At 34.4% G+C, this 15,630-nt stretch overlaps 2 long non-coding RNA genes across 3 annotated transcripts; both read right to left on the bottom strand.

The window, feature by feature from the left end:
• Window positions 1-2,057: 2,057 nt before the first annotated feature.
• On the bottom strand, window positions 2,058-2,791 carry LOC141653546 (uncharacterized). The gene is made up of 3 exons (XR_012547454.1): window positions 2,758-2,791; window positions 2,413-2,471; window positions 2,058-2,270 (listed from the first exon to the last, which is right to left on the bottom strand). It is a non-coding gene; the product is annotated as an uncharacterized LOC141653546 (long non-coding RNA).
• Window positions 2,792-2,806: 15 nt separating this feature from the next.
• Window positions 2,807-7,237, bottom strand: LOC141652271 (uncharacterized). 2 transcript variants are annotated; one of them, XR_012547095.1, is made up of 6 exons: window positions 6,862-7,237; window positions 6,517-6,644; window positions 5,813-5,887; window positions 5,515-5,601; window positions 5,290-5,352; window positions 2,807-2,850 (listed from the first exon to the last, which is right to left on the bottom strand). It is a non-coding gene; the product is annotated as an uncharacterized LOC141652271 (long non-coding RNA). The 2 variants fall into 2 exon arrangements; XR_012547094.1 differs by having other exon boundaries at window positions 6,517-7,237.
• Window positions 7,238-15,630: the final 8,393 nt, after the last annotated feature.

The raw sequence follows: 15,630 nt of genomic DNA, 5'->3' as shown, positions 1-15,630 counted from the left end.
AGTGGTGGTTGAGCAACCAAGGGTACAAACAAGGGAAGTTGTTGAGGCTGTGGAAGAAGTTACCACCACTTTACTAGAGATTAGGCAACTAAAAGATTATCCGGAGGTAACTTTTATTTACAATGATCATAGAAAAGCTTTTGAATCCCTTGCTAGGAAGAAAATTATCACCACTAAGTTTGTATCTCAAGACACCTTGGGGAAATTGGGAGTGCTAGACCAAACAAGAGCATTTCGAGTCCATGGGATTGTCTACCTTGTTTGACATGAATGAATTAACATACCCTTCCCTCACATTGGAGTTCATAATCTCTTTTAAGGAGTATAAGGTAGAGACTCGGAAAGATGTCGAATTCTGTCTTGAGAACAACAGTAGAAGGATGTTTAAGGGTAAGTTCATAAAGGTTTTTGGAATTAAGGATCTTTGAGATTTTGACAAAAAACCCGACAAGTTTGATGCCAAGCAACTTTGGAAGGCGATTTCTGGGAGGAATTTGACTACATTTAGATAGTGTAACGCCTTGTATATCCATCATCCGGGTATAGGGTATTGGCATAGGTCAATTTCCATTACCTTGATTGCTAGGAAAGAAGCTACTTATATGACCGGGCTCGACCTCACCTACTTAGATTCCAAGATGAATGCCCAAGGGAAATCAAAGAATGAATACAATATCCTTCAATTGTTGATTAAGAGATGGTTATATTTCAAGGAAGGTAAAGAGAAAGCGGCTTTCATTGTGAATGGAGGCTTGATAACAAGATTGTCAAAGCACTTTAACCCACAATTCAATGAAGACAAAATCTACAAACCGGTTAGAGGTGGCAACCTTCATGACATGCACACTTTGATCCACAAGTTTCATTGGCTAAAACATGACAACTCTGCCCAAGGATATGAGTGGCTGATCAAGGATGCCAATTCAATTATCTTGCCCGGGAAAATTTGCCGTCTCAACACTCGCCGTTACAACTACCTTCTCCCCGTCTCAAAGAATGCAAAGAACATCATCAAAGAGCATTAATGTCCAAATCAAGAAGCTTCCTCCTTAGTGGTACCTCCTTACCCATTTGCCTACAAAGAGTTCACAACAAATGATCCTAGCGTTGTGATGTGCAATGATTACTTGGTACAATTCATGAAACGTATCCATAAAGAAGCCTACAATGATCGGGTGAACGCTTATTATGCCCAATATCCACCCCTTTACCATCTTGCTAGGCAAGGACTTCTTGATCCCAAGAGTTCTTTGCCGGAGTGGGCGGATAGGAAAGTTTTCTTTCCTCAAGCTTCTAGAGATGAAGAAGGAGATGCCCGGGAAACTAGGGAGATTGAGGAGGTTGTTGATGATGAGGATGGGGAAGGTAGTGGGTCTAGCCATGATGATGATGATGAAGAGCAAGGTTCAAGTGAAAGTGAAGAAGAAAAGGATGATGATGATGCCTCCGGGTCCATAGAGGAAGATGATGATGATGCGATGAGTGAAAGTTGATGGTTGACAAAGCATGAAGGAGGACGACACAAATGCGGGGTTGATAGCTTATGGTAGCATTTCGGCCTATTCCAGTGTGAGTCTCCTACCCCTCCTTTTGCTTTGTTTTTATCTCTTGATTACATTGTTGACATGACTTGTATAGCTTATATAACACACTAGTAGAAAAACTGCTATTGACATCGGTTATTTAGGTCCATTTACATTAGTTTTGCGCGATGCTTCTGGGGGCGTTGTTTATTGAAATTAAGAAAAACATCAGTTTTAAAACCGATGTTAATGGCTTAAAATTACATCGGTTACTAGATAAAACCGATGTTAATGGCATTTAATTACATCGGTTTCTATGTAAAACCGATGTTAACAGCATCTAATTTACATCGGTTTTGGTGCTGAACCGATGTAAATATCAACCTTATTTACATCATTTATTGACTAAACCGATGTAAATTGGTATTTTTTTAATTAAAAAAATATATTTGAGGTGTTTTTTTATGGGGAAACGCCTCAAATGAGAGTTGCAATCAATTAAAAAAAACATTACATTTCCAAAACCTATAATTATAAATATATACTCCAAGATTATAAATATACATGTGTTTTGAACAAAAATATTAGAATACTTCTGACTAAATAATAAGATGGTAGGATACAAAATGTAATTAAAAAACTAATATAATAGTGTAATACTCCTCTTTTGTTCCGTATATTTGAGCTCCTTCTAACTAGCAACACTACGTCGAGTTTTCAGCTTGGAGTCTGCGCGCACAACACCACCTGCACACAACATCACCTATATACTCTCAAGACAGGCTTCCCATGTCTAAAAAAGCTGAATAATGTTGAGTTCAGTAGACCGTGTTCCGAATCCAAGTAAAATAGGTAGTATGTATAAGTGTATAACAAGTGTACGGCTTACCCTGAGCAGGACCATCAAGTATTTCAAGATGACATCTAACAGATTATAAATCAGGCAACCTGCATACAAAATCCAAAGATAATGAATTATCTTGCATTTTCATGAGGGAGAGTGCCAAAGAATATTACAAGAAATCGGAAGAAATAATATAGAGCTATAACTGTAACTCAACTTAAATCCAAGTAGATACGTTACATAATTACTTAAATCCCTTTGGTGTAGTGCGTACATAGTCAAAATATTTACAAAAATCAGCTGAAGTTGGACACGTTGCCATAGGGTGATTGGCGGTTTAGCATTAGAAAATATACAACAATTATGTTCAAGAGAAATGGATTCGCCAACCTCAAGAGCTTCATTGACATGCCTGAAATTTTCTCATTTAACTCGAATCAATGCAAATGCCATGTTACGCTTATGATCAGAGATAGAGAGGCCCTGAAAGTTAGCATCAAAAAACTCAGAGCATTATTATCGCGAAACTCCAAATAAATAAATCTAAGGAGATTCTGAAACTACAAAAGTTTTACTTCGCTATTGATGGGTGGTGTCGTCGGGTCACATCCAATCAAACACATTTATAATACTCAACATACAACTAGTTAGCGGTAAGTCGAGGTCGATCCATGGGACGGTGTGCTTTGGGTTCTAAGTCTATCTATCTCAATTTATGCTAGTGTCACAATTGATGGGGTTTGTAGTTGTGTTCTAGACTAATGCAAGCAATATAGTAAAACAAGCAATAAAAGAAGGATGTAAACAATTGATTAAGAGTGCTAGGATATCATGGGGTCATAGGGGATTCATGGTGTTGATCATACAAACATGTTCACAAGGTTGCAAGCAATTAATGTTGTGGAGGAACCGAGTTGGGTTATATCTTACGGTTCATAGGAAGAGTTGGGTCCCGGAGCCGAATCGATTAGATTGTACAACACCTACAAGTCGACTTACTTTCCTCCTATTCAACTTCTATGCATGGTCTAACAAGACTCGAGTTGGTTTATATCTTACAAGTCAAGTTGAATAGATAAGAGATGGTAAAAATGCAAGGATTCATAGGCTTAGCATTTCATCAAACATAACATGTGCATAAAGTTGACATCACAACAAGCAAGCAATTTGATCATGTGAACACATTAGATTAAGCATGAATCAATCCCATGTTGGTTTCCCTAATTACCCATTAATCCTAGCTAAAGAAACTACTCACTCATTATCATGGGAAACATGTCATTAATGGTGTCAATCATCACAACAAGTATAAACATGATAATAGAATGAAGAAATAAACAATAAAGAGTAAAAGGGTAAAAGAATTATACCAACTTGAGATGATCCAAATAATAAAGCAAAGAATAATAGAAGAAACTTGATTGATTGATGGAAGATTGTCAATCTCCCAATAATAACCCAATAATCTTCAATTACCCAATAATAAACTTGAATAATAAACTTGAACAATAATTAAGGAGAGATTAATGTGTAAATTGTGGAAAGATTAAAGAGTAATTTATTCTAATCTACTCCTAATCTAATCTAAGAGGAATTTCTAATCTAATAAAACTTGATGGTTTGATTATTACAAATGGGGTATTTATAGTGGAAATTAGGTGGGATGCATTAGGTTAACTAAGGGCTAAACTAGTAATTACACTTTTGAGATTTGAGCAGGGAGACTCCGGGATTGTCCGAGAGAAGGGCGTCCTTCGTAGCTTGAAGAAGAGGAAACTGTGCTGTGAAGGAATCCGGGCGGATTGAGGTCGGGACGGCCGGATTTGGGCGATGGAATCCGAGCGGATTCTGGGGAATCCGGGCGGATTGTTGAGGGGGAATCCGAGCGGATTGTAGGGAATCCGGGCGGATTCTCCTCCAGTGAATTTTCTTTATTTTCCCAGCCAGAAGACGTGCGTCTTGGGGACAATCCGAGCGGATTAGGGGAGACGAGCGTCTTCTTCTCGGGACGCGCGGATTCCCGAACAGCTTCTTTGTTTGACCTCGGATTGTAAAACGGACGTCATTTTCTCATCCGGACTCCTATTGGAGTGATTCAAAAGCCTAGATCGCTTGATTTTTCGACGCCGTTCCATCTAACATATTTTCAGAGCCAAAGGAGCAACTCTTGGTTTGCGTTCCGAGCCATTTTCTTCATGAAGTGCCTTCCCTCTCGTCATTCTTACTTTTAACCCTTTGATCCTTCTACAAACACTTTATTCCTACATCTTTGGTCATCATTCTTGCCTCCTCTTCATACTAGTCCATCTAATATCATCAATAAGCTTCCAAATATGCACGAAAGACGGGAATTTCCGCCTTATTATCTTCTTTTCTACAAAACATATGAAATGCGATAGAAAAGCAAATAGGAAGGTTTTGACGGATAAAATGGCCAAGAAATGCTATAATAGTATGCAAAATAGGCTCAATTAGGGGACTAAATGTGCGCTAATTATGGTCACATCAGCTATCGCAAAGGCTTGTTTCAGTTTCTAGCATCTTGTTTAAAACATTCCCAAAGGGTGATTAACGATTTACCATCAGAGATTAAATAACATATACGTTTAAAAGCAAAGGATAGGCCAACCTCAAGAGTTTCATTCCGACACCGCACATTTTCAATAGAAAGCAGCTGATTTTCTCAAGTCATTGATAGCCAGGTGAAACAAAGTCCAAAAAAACGCCATCATTATACATTAAAACCAGAAATCCTTTTTTTCCCCAATAAGAGGGTAAATGGAAGCCATGATATTCTCAAGTCATTGATAACCAGGTGAACAATAGCATCTAAACTTTAACGGTACAATGCAACCAGATGTGAAAGAAACATAAGACGTAACAAAAATAAAGGACTGTCATTTTATTGGCAAAATGAATCACCTGGAGACCAAGATTTTCTGAAGATGGAAGCACACCACGAGACCTGCCAGCATTACTGAATTCCTGAGAGATGTTAAACAACCATATAAGCATCATCTACACATACTTCTTCTAGTCAACCAGAAACAACATAATCGTAGACTACACTTGTGAAACAAACCGTCATGTGGCCATAATTCAGAACGTGCAATCAGTTAACACGATATCCATAAAAGTAACTCATACCTGGGCAAACTGAGAGAGTTCAGGAGCGTCGGTAGAAGCTCCGTTTACAAATTGCTCCATGTAGTCGAAACACGGAAGTGTAAGAGTCTGTTAACCATAAGAGTCAGTATAATAACATAACTGCAGAGGATAAGAATGCAACTCTAAGAGTCTGTAAAATCAGATATTGTTGCAGAGGATAAGAATGTTATATTCTAAAGCCAAATAAAAGGTAGTTTTTTAATCAGAAGGAAAAGGAACAATGGTGAATTCTGGAAGCAAATTAGATGACAAAATAGTCAAGATGCTCAAGGTTCACCTCATTCGATACCCGCTTTGGCAACTCTAGCAGCCCATCTATCTGACTCCTCCACAACTAACATTTGTTTGGTTTCTGCAAACCAAATTGCACCAAGGCGTTATTACATAATTACATCACATTGGTGATTTGGTGGTCATAGTCAAAATATTTACAAACAACAGACAAGAGCGGAGCAAGCAAAGAGAAAAATAGAGGGATTGTGAGAGAAAGGGAAAGTGAAGGGTCGTGCCAGTCAAGATCAGTGTGTCAGTGGCAAAACATTTCTAGGTCTCAACAGTTAAGCTTCAATATAAGTATCAGCGGCCGATCTAACTACAGTCAGATGGCCTAATATATGCGTTAGTGTATATAATACTTGGCCCCTAGAGGCCTAGTGGCTCACCAAACAGTCTACATTCCACGCTTCTTTATTGTGGAGTAGCAGTCGGCTAATGCAACTGTTAATGCGGTTTTCCGAAAACAAACTGTGAGTTTTCAACAGGGGAAGATTGCATCATGCATTCATCTAACCACCTTGTTCAGGAAGATGAGATGGACGCAAGATGGCTCACTTTACGGTCTACACTCAATATTTCAGACCTCTTGAAGTGACAGTCGGTCTGAGTCGTCCGAAAACAATATAGACTGATTCTAGATCAAGATTATGTCCGAAAGCATTCAACTTTTTTTTTTTATGTAGAATAAGAACAAAGAAATCTCACCAGATCAGAGCCAGTAGCGAAGATAATTCCGGCTCCAGCAGAAGCATAGTTCACTCCATGAATCATAGCTTCTATAGTCCCTGCATTTTCTAGATAGCTTGGCACTAACGAAATTCCTAATCACGACGCTAATCATCAAATTAAACCATTATTATGATCAATAAATCAATCCATCAATTTGGCCAGCCAAAAGAAACTTCTTGCATTCATTTAAACAAGTTACAGTGCAACAAACTATCCATGATCCGTCGTAAACTCACAGCATAGTCACTATAGTTAAAATTAAAATAACCATATATCACGGAAAAACATCAATTAGTGAGAAAATAAAAGAAGAAATCGAACCAAGAAAATCAACAGGAATTCCGCCATTAGAGAATCTACCAGTAGGAAGATGAGTATCGAAATCACGACCATACGGATGTCGATCAGCTCTCGCAAAAGTCCCAAGAAAGTTATTATTCCCAGCATCAACAGAAGAATCTCCAATGACAAACAACCCCAGCACCACTCCTGACAGAAAACTCGATTCATTTTCGGGAAAAGGCGAAGGAGATGGAGACTGAAACGGAAACGAAAACGGAAGCAAGGAGAAGAAGTAATCGTTGGAGGGGGGTAATGAGAGGGTGGATGATTGAGTTGGAGATCTTGGGAGAATAGATATTGAACTGTGAAGAGGGGAGGCTAGGGTTTATTAATCTTTTGCAGTAAATTAGAACTCTTTTACATCGGTCATTTAAAACCGATGCCAATGATACCTCATTTACATCGTTTATGTTAAAACCGATGGCACAAATATTTGTGTACATCGTTTTTTAAAAATAACCGATGCAAGGGAAAAAAACTGTACACACTTTACATCGGTTTTGGTAAGAACCGATGTTATTTATAAACATTTACATCGTTTTAACTAAAACCGATGTCTTTGTGGCGATGTCAATAAGACTTTTTCTACTAGTGACATTTAGTTTAGAGCATTTAGAGAGTCATTTTAGACTCTTTGATGGATGAGAGTTTTGAGTCCTAGCACCACCAAAGGACTCACACCTCGGTAACATTAAGGTGATTATCTTTTTTTTGCTCCCACCGTAAAGAATCCAAAATGACAACTTACTTTTCATGCATTGCATTTGCATGCTTGTGAATAGACTTCCCTCTTTTTGCACTAGAGATAGTGTTTTGTTCGGTTTGGGGAAGTTCATTCATAAGTAACCCGAGTTAATTTAAATTAGCTCTCCCAACAATAGAAAGCATGCATCATATAGCTTAGCTTAGTTTGCATCATTTGTATATACTCATCATATGTATATATCTCACATGGAGTTTGCATTTAGTGTAGAATCATGCATTATATCATATCATTCATTTGCATAATTCCCTATTATTCTGTCCATTGGGGACAATGTCCATTCTAAGTGTGGGGATGGGGAATTCTAACACTTATCAAAAATGATAAATGATAAAAATGGAAAAATTTTAAAAATCCAAAAATATGGTCTTTTCTTTGTAGTGTAGAATTGTATATATTGTATATATTTGTTTGTTTATTTGTCACTCTTATCACATTGGGTCGACTACGCCACATTCGAGGCATGAAGGAAATAGAAGACCGCATGGTATGATCTTTCCACATCTCCTTCCTCCTTTTTATATGTTAATGACAATGTGGCTATATTTTGATTGATGCGGTACAAACCAATGTGTTGTTAAGAGTTTGCATTTAGTTTACATGGCATATTAGTTGATAATAGCATATGCATTAGAGTTGTATATATAATAGTTGCATCATGGCAAGTAGTTGCATTTTAGAAAAATTTTGTGAAAATGCCTATTTGAGAAGTTTGACAAGTGTATTGATGCGTGCATTTTATATATGGTTTTTACCCTACATTTGCACGCATTTCTGTGCTATTTATGTAGTGATTAGCTACAAATGCCCCCGAATAGTCTACTTTGGTCTATCTTGTATTAATTGCAGGAATGAGCCGGAAGGAGCATAATCGAGCCGAAACTTGTCCTGTTTGCATGCATTTTGTTGGAGTAAGTGTCCTCAACAATAGTGCGATCACATTAATAAATCTCATAATAAGAATACGTAAGGGATGATTCAATTATATAGTCAACTGATCAACATTAACCGATAATGATTGGCTAACTAGAGTTTGACATTATTGTCATTCCACGGTGGTGATCAGTTGATCCCTTAAGGTCACACCTAAAGGACGATTCCCAAACTGTAAAGTTAATTAATTGTATATTGATATAGATTAATTAATTCCTTAAATTGAACAAATTTTATTTAATAAGAGAGAGTTATATATCTTATTATAATGTGATTAAATAAGATTCAATTTAGTAATTAATTTGTCATATTACTAAAATTGATTAAAATTTATGAAACATTTGAGATAAGAGTAATTGGTTAATTATAATTACAAGATATTGCAGATTACATTAACTAAACTTAATATGACCCATTTTATACACATGTAATTGTGAATTACTTGTTAATTTGTTAAATATAATTATTTGATTTAAAATGATATTTAATTAGTTAAATATGCATTTAAATTTCTAATGACATGTTACTTATCACATGTCACACATTACAATTGACAAAATACAAATTGTAAAATGAAAGTCCATATTAGCATAAGGGAGCCGGTTTTATAGGTGATTTTAGGGTAATGATGGTTGCTCTTTTTCATGCAAAAAGACAACATGATTTATCTTACACACCTAAGCTAGTCTATTGTCTTTGGTAAGACAAAAAGAAAAGACATTACCCTTCCCCATGAGATTAAAATCGTGCCCCCCTTCCTTTATACTCTAGTGTGGAGTTTCATTCATCATTCATTCTTATTCTTATGAGAAAAACTCTTATGCTCTCTCCCTCTCTCTACATAAAATTGTTTTATGCATAAAAATTGTTCATGAATTCTAATATTACCACAAGATTACTAGTGTAGTAATAATATGAATATTAGAAATAATATTTAAGGTTACTAATTTTATTACCTAGTTAGTAATATGATTAGTGTTATGGGTAATTGTTTTGGGTGCAACATTGAGGATACATTCTACTTTGAATGTTTGAAGTTTTTGGAGGATCATCCTTTTGTGATATAGCTCAAGAAAAAGTGAAGGTAGGAGACCTTACTTGTGCCCAAATTTCGGTCAACATGCATGTAAGTAGAAATTGATTTTTCTCCTTATTTGTTCATTTTATCATGCATGCAACTAGATCCACTAGTTCTAAATTAACAAGTTATTTAGATCACCATTAAAAAAGTCTAATAATAGGTATATGAACCTAACAATTGGTATCAGTGCTTTGGTGTTGCATGCATAATCGGTTTGGTTTTTCCGAGTTAAATGTAACTTAATTAAAACTAGATAGTTTGTGATTTATGAGGATAATGCCACGAAAATTTTTGCATGTTATACATTCTGGTTCTAAAATGTTTTTAGGTCATATTGATGATTTATGGATGATTATTGCTTATTTTAATGATTTTTAGTGAAATAATTACATTTTTAGGAGTAGAATGAACTTTTATTTACTAAAAATAGTTAAACTTCACTACTGGCCGTGATTTATTAGTATGACCTCACATGAATATTTTATGTATTTTATGTAAAATTTCGTATTAATGTGATTAATATTTCATGATTTATGATTTTTATGTGATAAAAATGGTATAAATAGAGGTTAAATGACTAAAAATAGTTAAACTTTGAAACAGGCCATGAAATTTTAATATGATGTCACATGCATATTTTACAGATTGTATGTAAAAGTTTAGATAAATGTGATTTATTATGAATGATTTATAATTTTAATGGTTACAATGATATAAATAGTGACTATTTTTTAGCAAAAATAGCTAAAATAAATTTTATGGCATGAAATTTTTCCCTAATATTGTATATATGATATGAACATCAGATATAAAGTTGCATGATTAATTTTGATTGATTTGGTATATTTATTGATTTTTATGTGATAAAATCGATAAAAGGGCAACTTTATTAGTCATAAAAATAAATTCGAAATTTTTGGTTGAAATTTTGCCATTTTCAGGTTCTGGAAATTTTTTAAGAATGTTCAAAAATTTTATTTTGATTTTTTCCATAAATTTTATGTTTAATTTGGAATTAAATGGTAAAAGTTATGTTTTATACGATTTATTAATGAAATAAATTATAAATATTTTTTGGGCAAAATTTTATTGATTTTTGGAATATTGATAATATTCCAGTATTTGCAAAAAAAAAAAAAATAAGTGATTTCAAATTTTTCCAAATTTTTATGATTTATTGAGAATTATTTCATAATTGTTATGGTTAAAAGAAGTTAAATAAGCAATAATACAAAATCAAGTTGAATTATTGTCAAAAATTGAGTAAAGACTAATTTTTGAGTCCTAAAAGAGTTAGGATAATTAACTTGGGCTTAAATTTGATTTAAGTATTGATTTGTGATTTTAATAAGTTATTATCACGCATTTCCATAAAATCGGATTATATACGATATAAGGTTTAAATAGGGCGATTTGGCACATAATTTGGCATGTTAGATACATATTATAATGCTGCATTTTTCATTGATGAATGTCATATTTTATTTATGTAATTTTGAATTATGTAATTTATGTTAGTATGGCCTTAGTTTTATTCGGTATTACCCATAATGAAAGGGAATATCGATCTGGTTGTAATTTTAATGTGATTTCGCATCACCGTTTTGTAATTTAATAGATTTAAATTTTTATTACAAACGTATAATAGGAATAGCCATGTATTTTTATTATTATTTTGTAATTCCGGAGTTTCCTAAAGACGGAGCCATTCGGAAAGGAGTTCTGGTCAAGACGGTATTTTCCTTGGGAAGTGTGCCAATTGAAGTTCAAGGGACCAATGGAGTTGGTTTCCGAATTTGTAATAGATTATTTGATTTTATATTTTAGGAAGGCCATACTAGGAAGTTTATTTATTGCTTTTGCATTTTTCATTATATGTTGCATGCATTGCCAAATCGCCATAAACAACACATGCATTTCATATCAAGTAATCGACCGCGTCACTTATAATTATCGTTAGCTCGAAAATTTAGTTCACTTAAATTTGATAGATAATAAATTGACTCGACCTCACACATTTTAAAAGATTGAGACTTAGCCTTACCAAATAACTAGGAACTCATGAATCCCAATTTCATATAGGAACAATACGGTATTGAAATATTATACCGGGGTGCTTTCTTTGACGTTGGGTAAGTGGGGTGATAAATAGTTATTGCACTTCGAAAATTTGGTTGATCTTAACGAAAGTATTTGCGACCGTAGCCGCAATAGGTTCGGGCTAAAGATGAACTTATCGTAAATTCATCGACCGAGAGTTCTAATTGTAGAATCGGTTAAGAGGGTTAACCCACCAAGATTATATTAGAAAGAGGTGTAGAGGGCTCGTAGGCTCACATCCAAGATTTAATATGAATTTTTGGGTCTCGGAATCGTTTATATAATTGGGTGGAGGTCATTATATAAATGCTAAAACATGCCAAAATGTTTTAGATATAACGATGAATATTTAATTTTCCCACTATTTCGTTGTTTTAATGTTGTGATATTTCATTACTCCTACTCATATGCGATATCATTCAATTGTAACACGAGTCTCCGCTAAACCACTATTGCTAACGACAAAAATCTCTTTCTAAAATTGAACCGTATCATAGGTTGTGGACTAACTCCATAGGAATTGTTCTATTCCATAGAACTCCATAGGAGTTGTCCTATGTCATATGAGATTAGCATCTTAAATTCCTAACATGCCTACGTATGATTTCTTGTGAAGAAATATGACTAGAGGTAATGATTAGTCAAAATATGCTTTGATAATATCTACTATGCATCCACGGTTCAAAAGTCTTATTGCTCAACCTAAACACTTGTCATCAAGCACTTAAGTTGTTAAGAATATGACAATATTAAATTGGTAAATTGATTTTCTAGAAATTTCGATTGACCAAATACCACAATAAGAGTTCATCCTTGTAAAGGATTAACTAGGAATTTATATGAAGATAAGTCTTCATCAAGTATAAATTCTTGAAGTGAGTGGGAGCAATATAAAGTAAAGTTCCTATCTTAACTGTTAAGGATAGAACTAGATCGAAAGGGAAGGTGTTAGACACTAAAATAGAGACAAACCCCAATAAGTAAAGATCAAGGAAGTTGGTCTTGTGACTCCAACATATTCCTTCCTTAATATCTATGACATTGACATTACATTATTGCCAAATATCATATCATGAGTATTTAATACAAACTTATGGATTTTATCATATTTGGCATTATCGTGTGACGACAAGCAAGAATAAGTTCTGAAATTTGCATGAATGGAACTAGGGTAGTTATCATTTCATCCATGAACATTTGAATGTTGTAGTGTACTGATTTTAGTTTTGTATTTAGAAATGTACCTCGATAATTATTATGATGTACAATATGTCTAAATAAGAATATAATTTGAATTTTGCACAAAAGGTAAAGGGTTTTACCATTATGCAATTAAAAAAAGAGTTGTACTCTTACATACCACGATTAACTTTATGGTGAGACCATACAAATCAAAGTAATTATATTCAAACTAAAAATAAATGTCATATATACAAGACTCAAGTTGGTGACCCCTATCATTCCTCAATTCTCGAGTGAAAATCGCATTAAGAAACTAGTTTTGACTAGTCTCCCAAACCATTTGATTGGGAATCTTTTGGTGTGTGCAAATCTTGTATTCAAAGCAAGATGTTTCGTGACTTTTCTTGAAAAGTATAGCGAATAGAATAAGTTATTCACCAAATTACACTTCAATGTGTATGGTCAAAAATATTTTCAATCTGAGAAGGTCATTATTACTTCTTCTCTTTTACCAATGGATTAGGTAGATACTTGGTATCCACTTAATGAGGTAAGAAGAGAAATTCTTTGAATAATTTCAATGAATGTCTAAAAGGTATTAAAACCTACAGATTATAAAACCAAAGTATTAGTACTTTGTTAAAATGGGGAACAATAAAGTGATGCCTTTTATCTGCACCAAAAAGAGTGTGATATCGTATCGCAAGTTCACTTTCATTATGATATGATTGAATCTTTACAATATAGTTGGAGGTAGTTTCTGTTATAAAATTTGCTTGGCATTTAAATTTTCCACTAAAATAAAACATGATAAAGCAATCATCTACTTTTCATATGAGATATAGTTAGGCATGGTACCTAAATTGTAGCTTGTTTCGATGGTAAACATGTGCTCTCTCTTCCTACATGATCACGATAACAAAGGGTTTGTGGCTCGTGATGCTGTCTATTAAGAAAAGAGAATTATTTCTTAAAGACAGAGTGGGAGAAAATATTCAAGAGCCACAAACTGAGAATAAGACGTAGGAAGATGTTCCTTCTTGGTCAAGATCAGCAATTATTGATTCGAAAACTAAGTGGACATGAGTCATGTTATTTTTGGAAGTAACAAACCTGTAACTTATTTATATGCTTTCTCTCGTCTCAACTCCACAAGAGTCCGAAATGAATATAAACATAAAGATGTTTACTTAGCTTGGTTGATTGGTGGCAAAGGTTTTGCACGCAACAACAACGCTTCATTAAAATTCGGATTTTATAGTTGGATTTAAAAATCATCTTGCATGAGTTTTTGAAAATCGCAACTATCCTAACGTAGGATGAAAACTTAAGAAGAAGTTAAGGAGTTGAATTGTATGTTTCGATCATGTGATAAACTTTACTTGAATTGTCGAGTAATTCTGTTTATACATGGAGTTTAGTGGGAGTTATATGGTATTACTAGTCTTATATGTAAGGGACATATTGATCATTGTGAATGATGGAAGACTTAGGAGAAGAATAATACATCTCTAAGGTATCCAGACCTATAAAGATAATTCTAAGAGGATATTAGCGTTAAATGAATATTCTTATGTTAATAAGAATCTTGACAAGTTCAAAAGTATTGAACATGTAGAAATTGAATCCACATGCTTTCGCTGCGAGATTAATTCATTACGATAAGATGTATCACCATTCTTAAACTTCGTATACTTGGAGTGACGAGAAGTTATAAATCGAATCTTTGAGAGAAGTCTCTATATAGCCACATAGTTCATTAGTTAGTACTCAGGAAGTACTAAAGATATGAAGCTAAGCATTTAGAATTGAGATGGACTTATGTGCAAGGAGTTATACAAAAACTATATTCTAAACACATAAGGTCGGTTAGAGAACCATCTTGGCTATATTATTTAAGGAGGATATCTGCTAGCACATCCTAGGCAGTTGAACAATGAGATATACACAACGGAAATTGAGTACACTTGCAATAATGACATATGCAAGAAGGAAGGGATGATATGAGGATTCGGTTTTATGAATTAGAGGAACTATGGTAGTTCGTTCTAATAACTGAAGGTCCTATCCCTACACACTGTGAGGACAGTGGGAGTTATTCAAAGGCAAGAGCGCCTATGTCCAGATTGGATCTAGACACGTACTCAAAGAAGTTCTTATAATACAAGATTATTCACAAGAATGGGAAATAGTATATAGTAAGGTTAGGAAAAGTGCAAAGTATTGCTAAAACTTTCTAACCAAGCCCTTTTCACATGCTAAGCATGATAAGTCATGCCATTTCAATTGAGTTGAGATGTATAGTTATATACAAATTAAGTATGGATTATAGATTATGTAGTAATTGATATGGTATCAATTTTACATATGTGATAATGCATTCATCGTTTGAGTTTTATTAAAAACCCTTTTATTACTTTGTTTTCCAAATAGGTTGTCGAGACAATATTGAACCCTATTTAAGTGAACTGGATTAACATAGTATTAGCCCCTAGTCACTTATATGAGGTGACGTCTCGAAGTGACTAGAGTGTGATGCGATTGATGGCAAGTTCAAGTGCCATAGAGTCATAAGAGATGACTAGTCGATCACATAGGCAGACTGTATGGGACACTCTGTCGGGCAGTGACCGCTTACCGAGTTTTGGTAATTCATATATAGTCTGGTCGTGGCAAGAGCTACTATAGT

Source organism: Silene latifolia, chromosome 4 (genome assembly GCF_048544455.1).
Source record: "Silene latifolia isolate original U9 population chromosome 4, ASM4854445v1, whole genome shotgun sequence".
NCBI lineage: Eukaryota > Viridiplantae > Streptophyta > Magnoliopsida > Caryophyllales > Caryophyllaceae > Silene > Silene latifolia.
The sequence above is the reverse complement of the archived record's forward strand: the minus strand, read 5'-3'. Positions and strand labels throughout refer to the sequence as shown.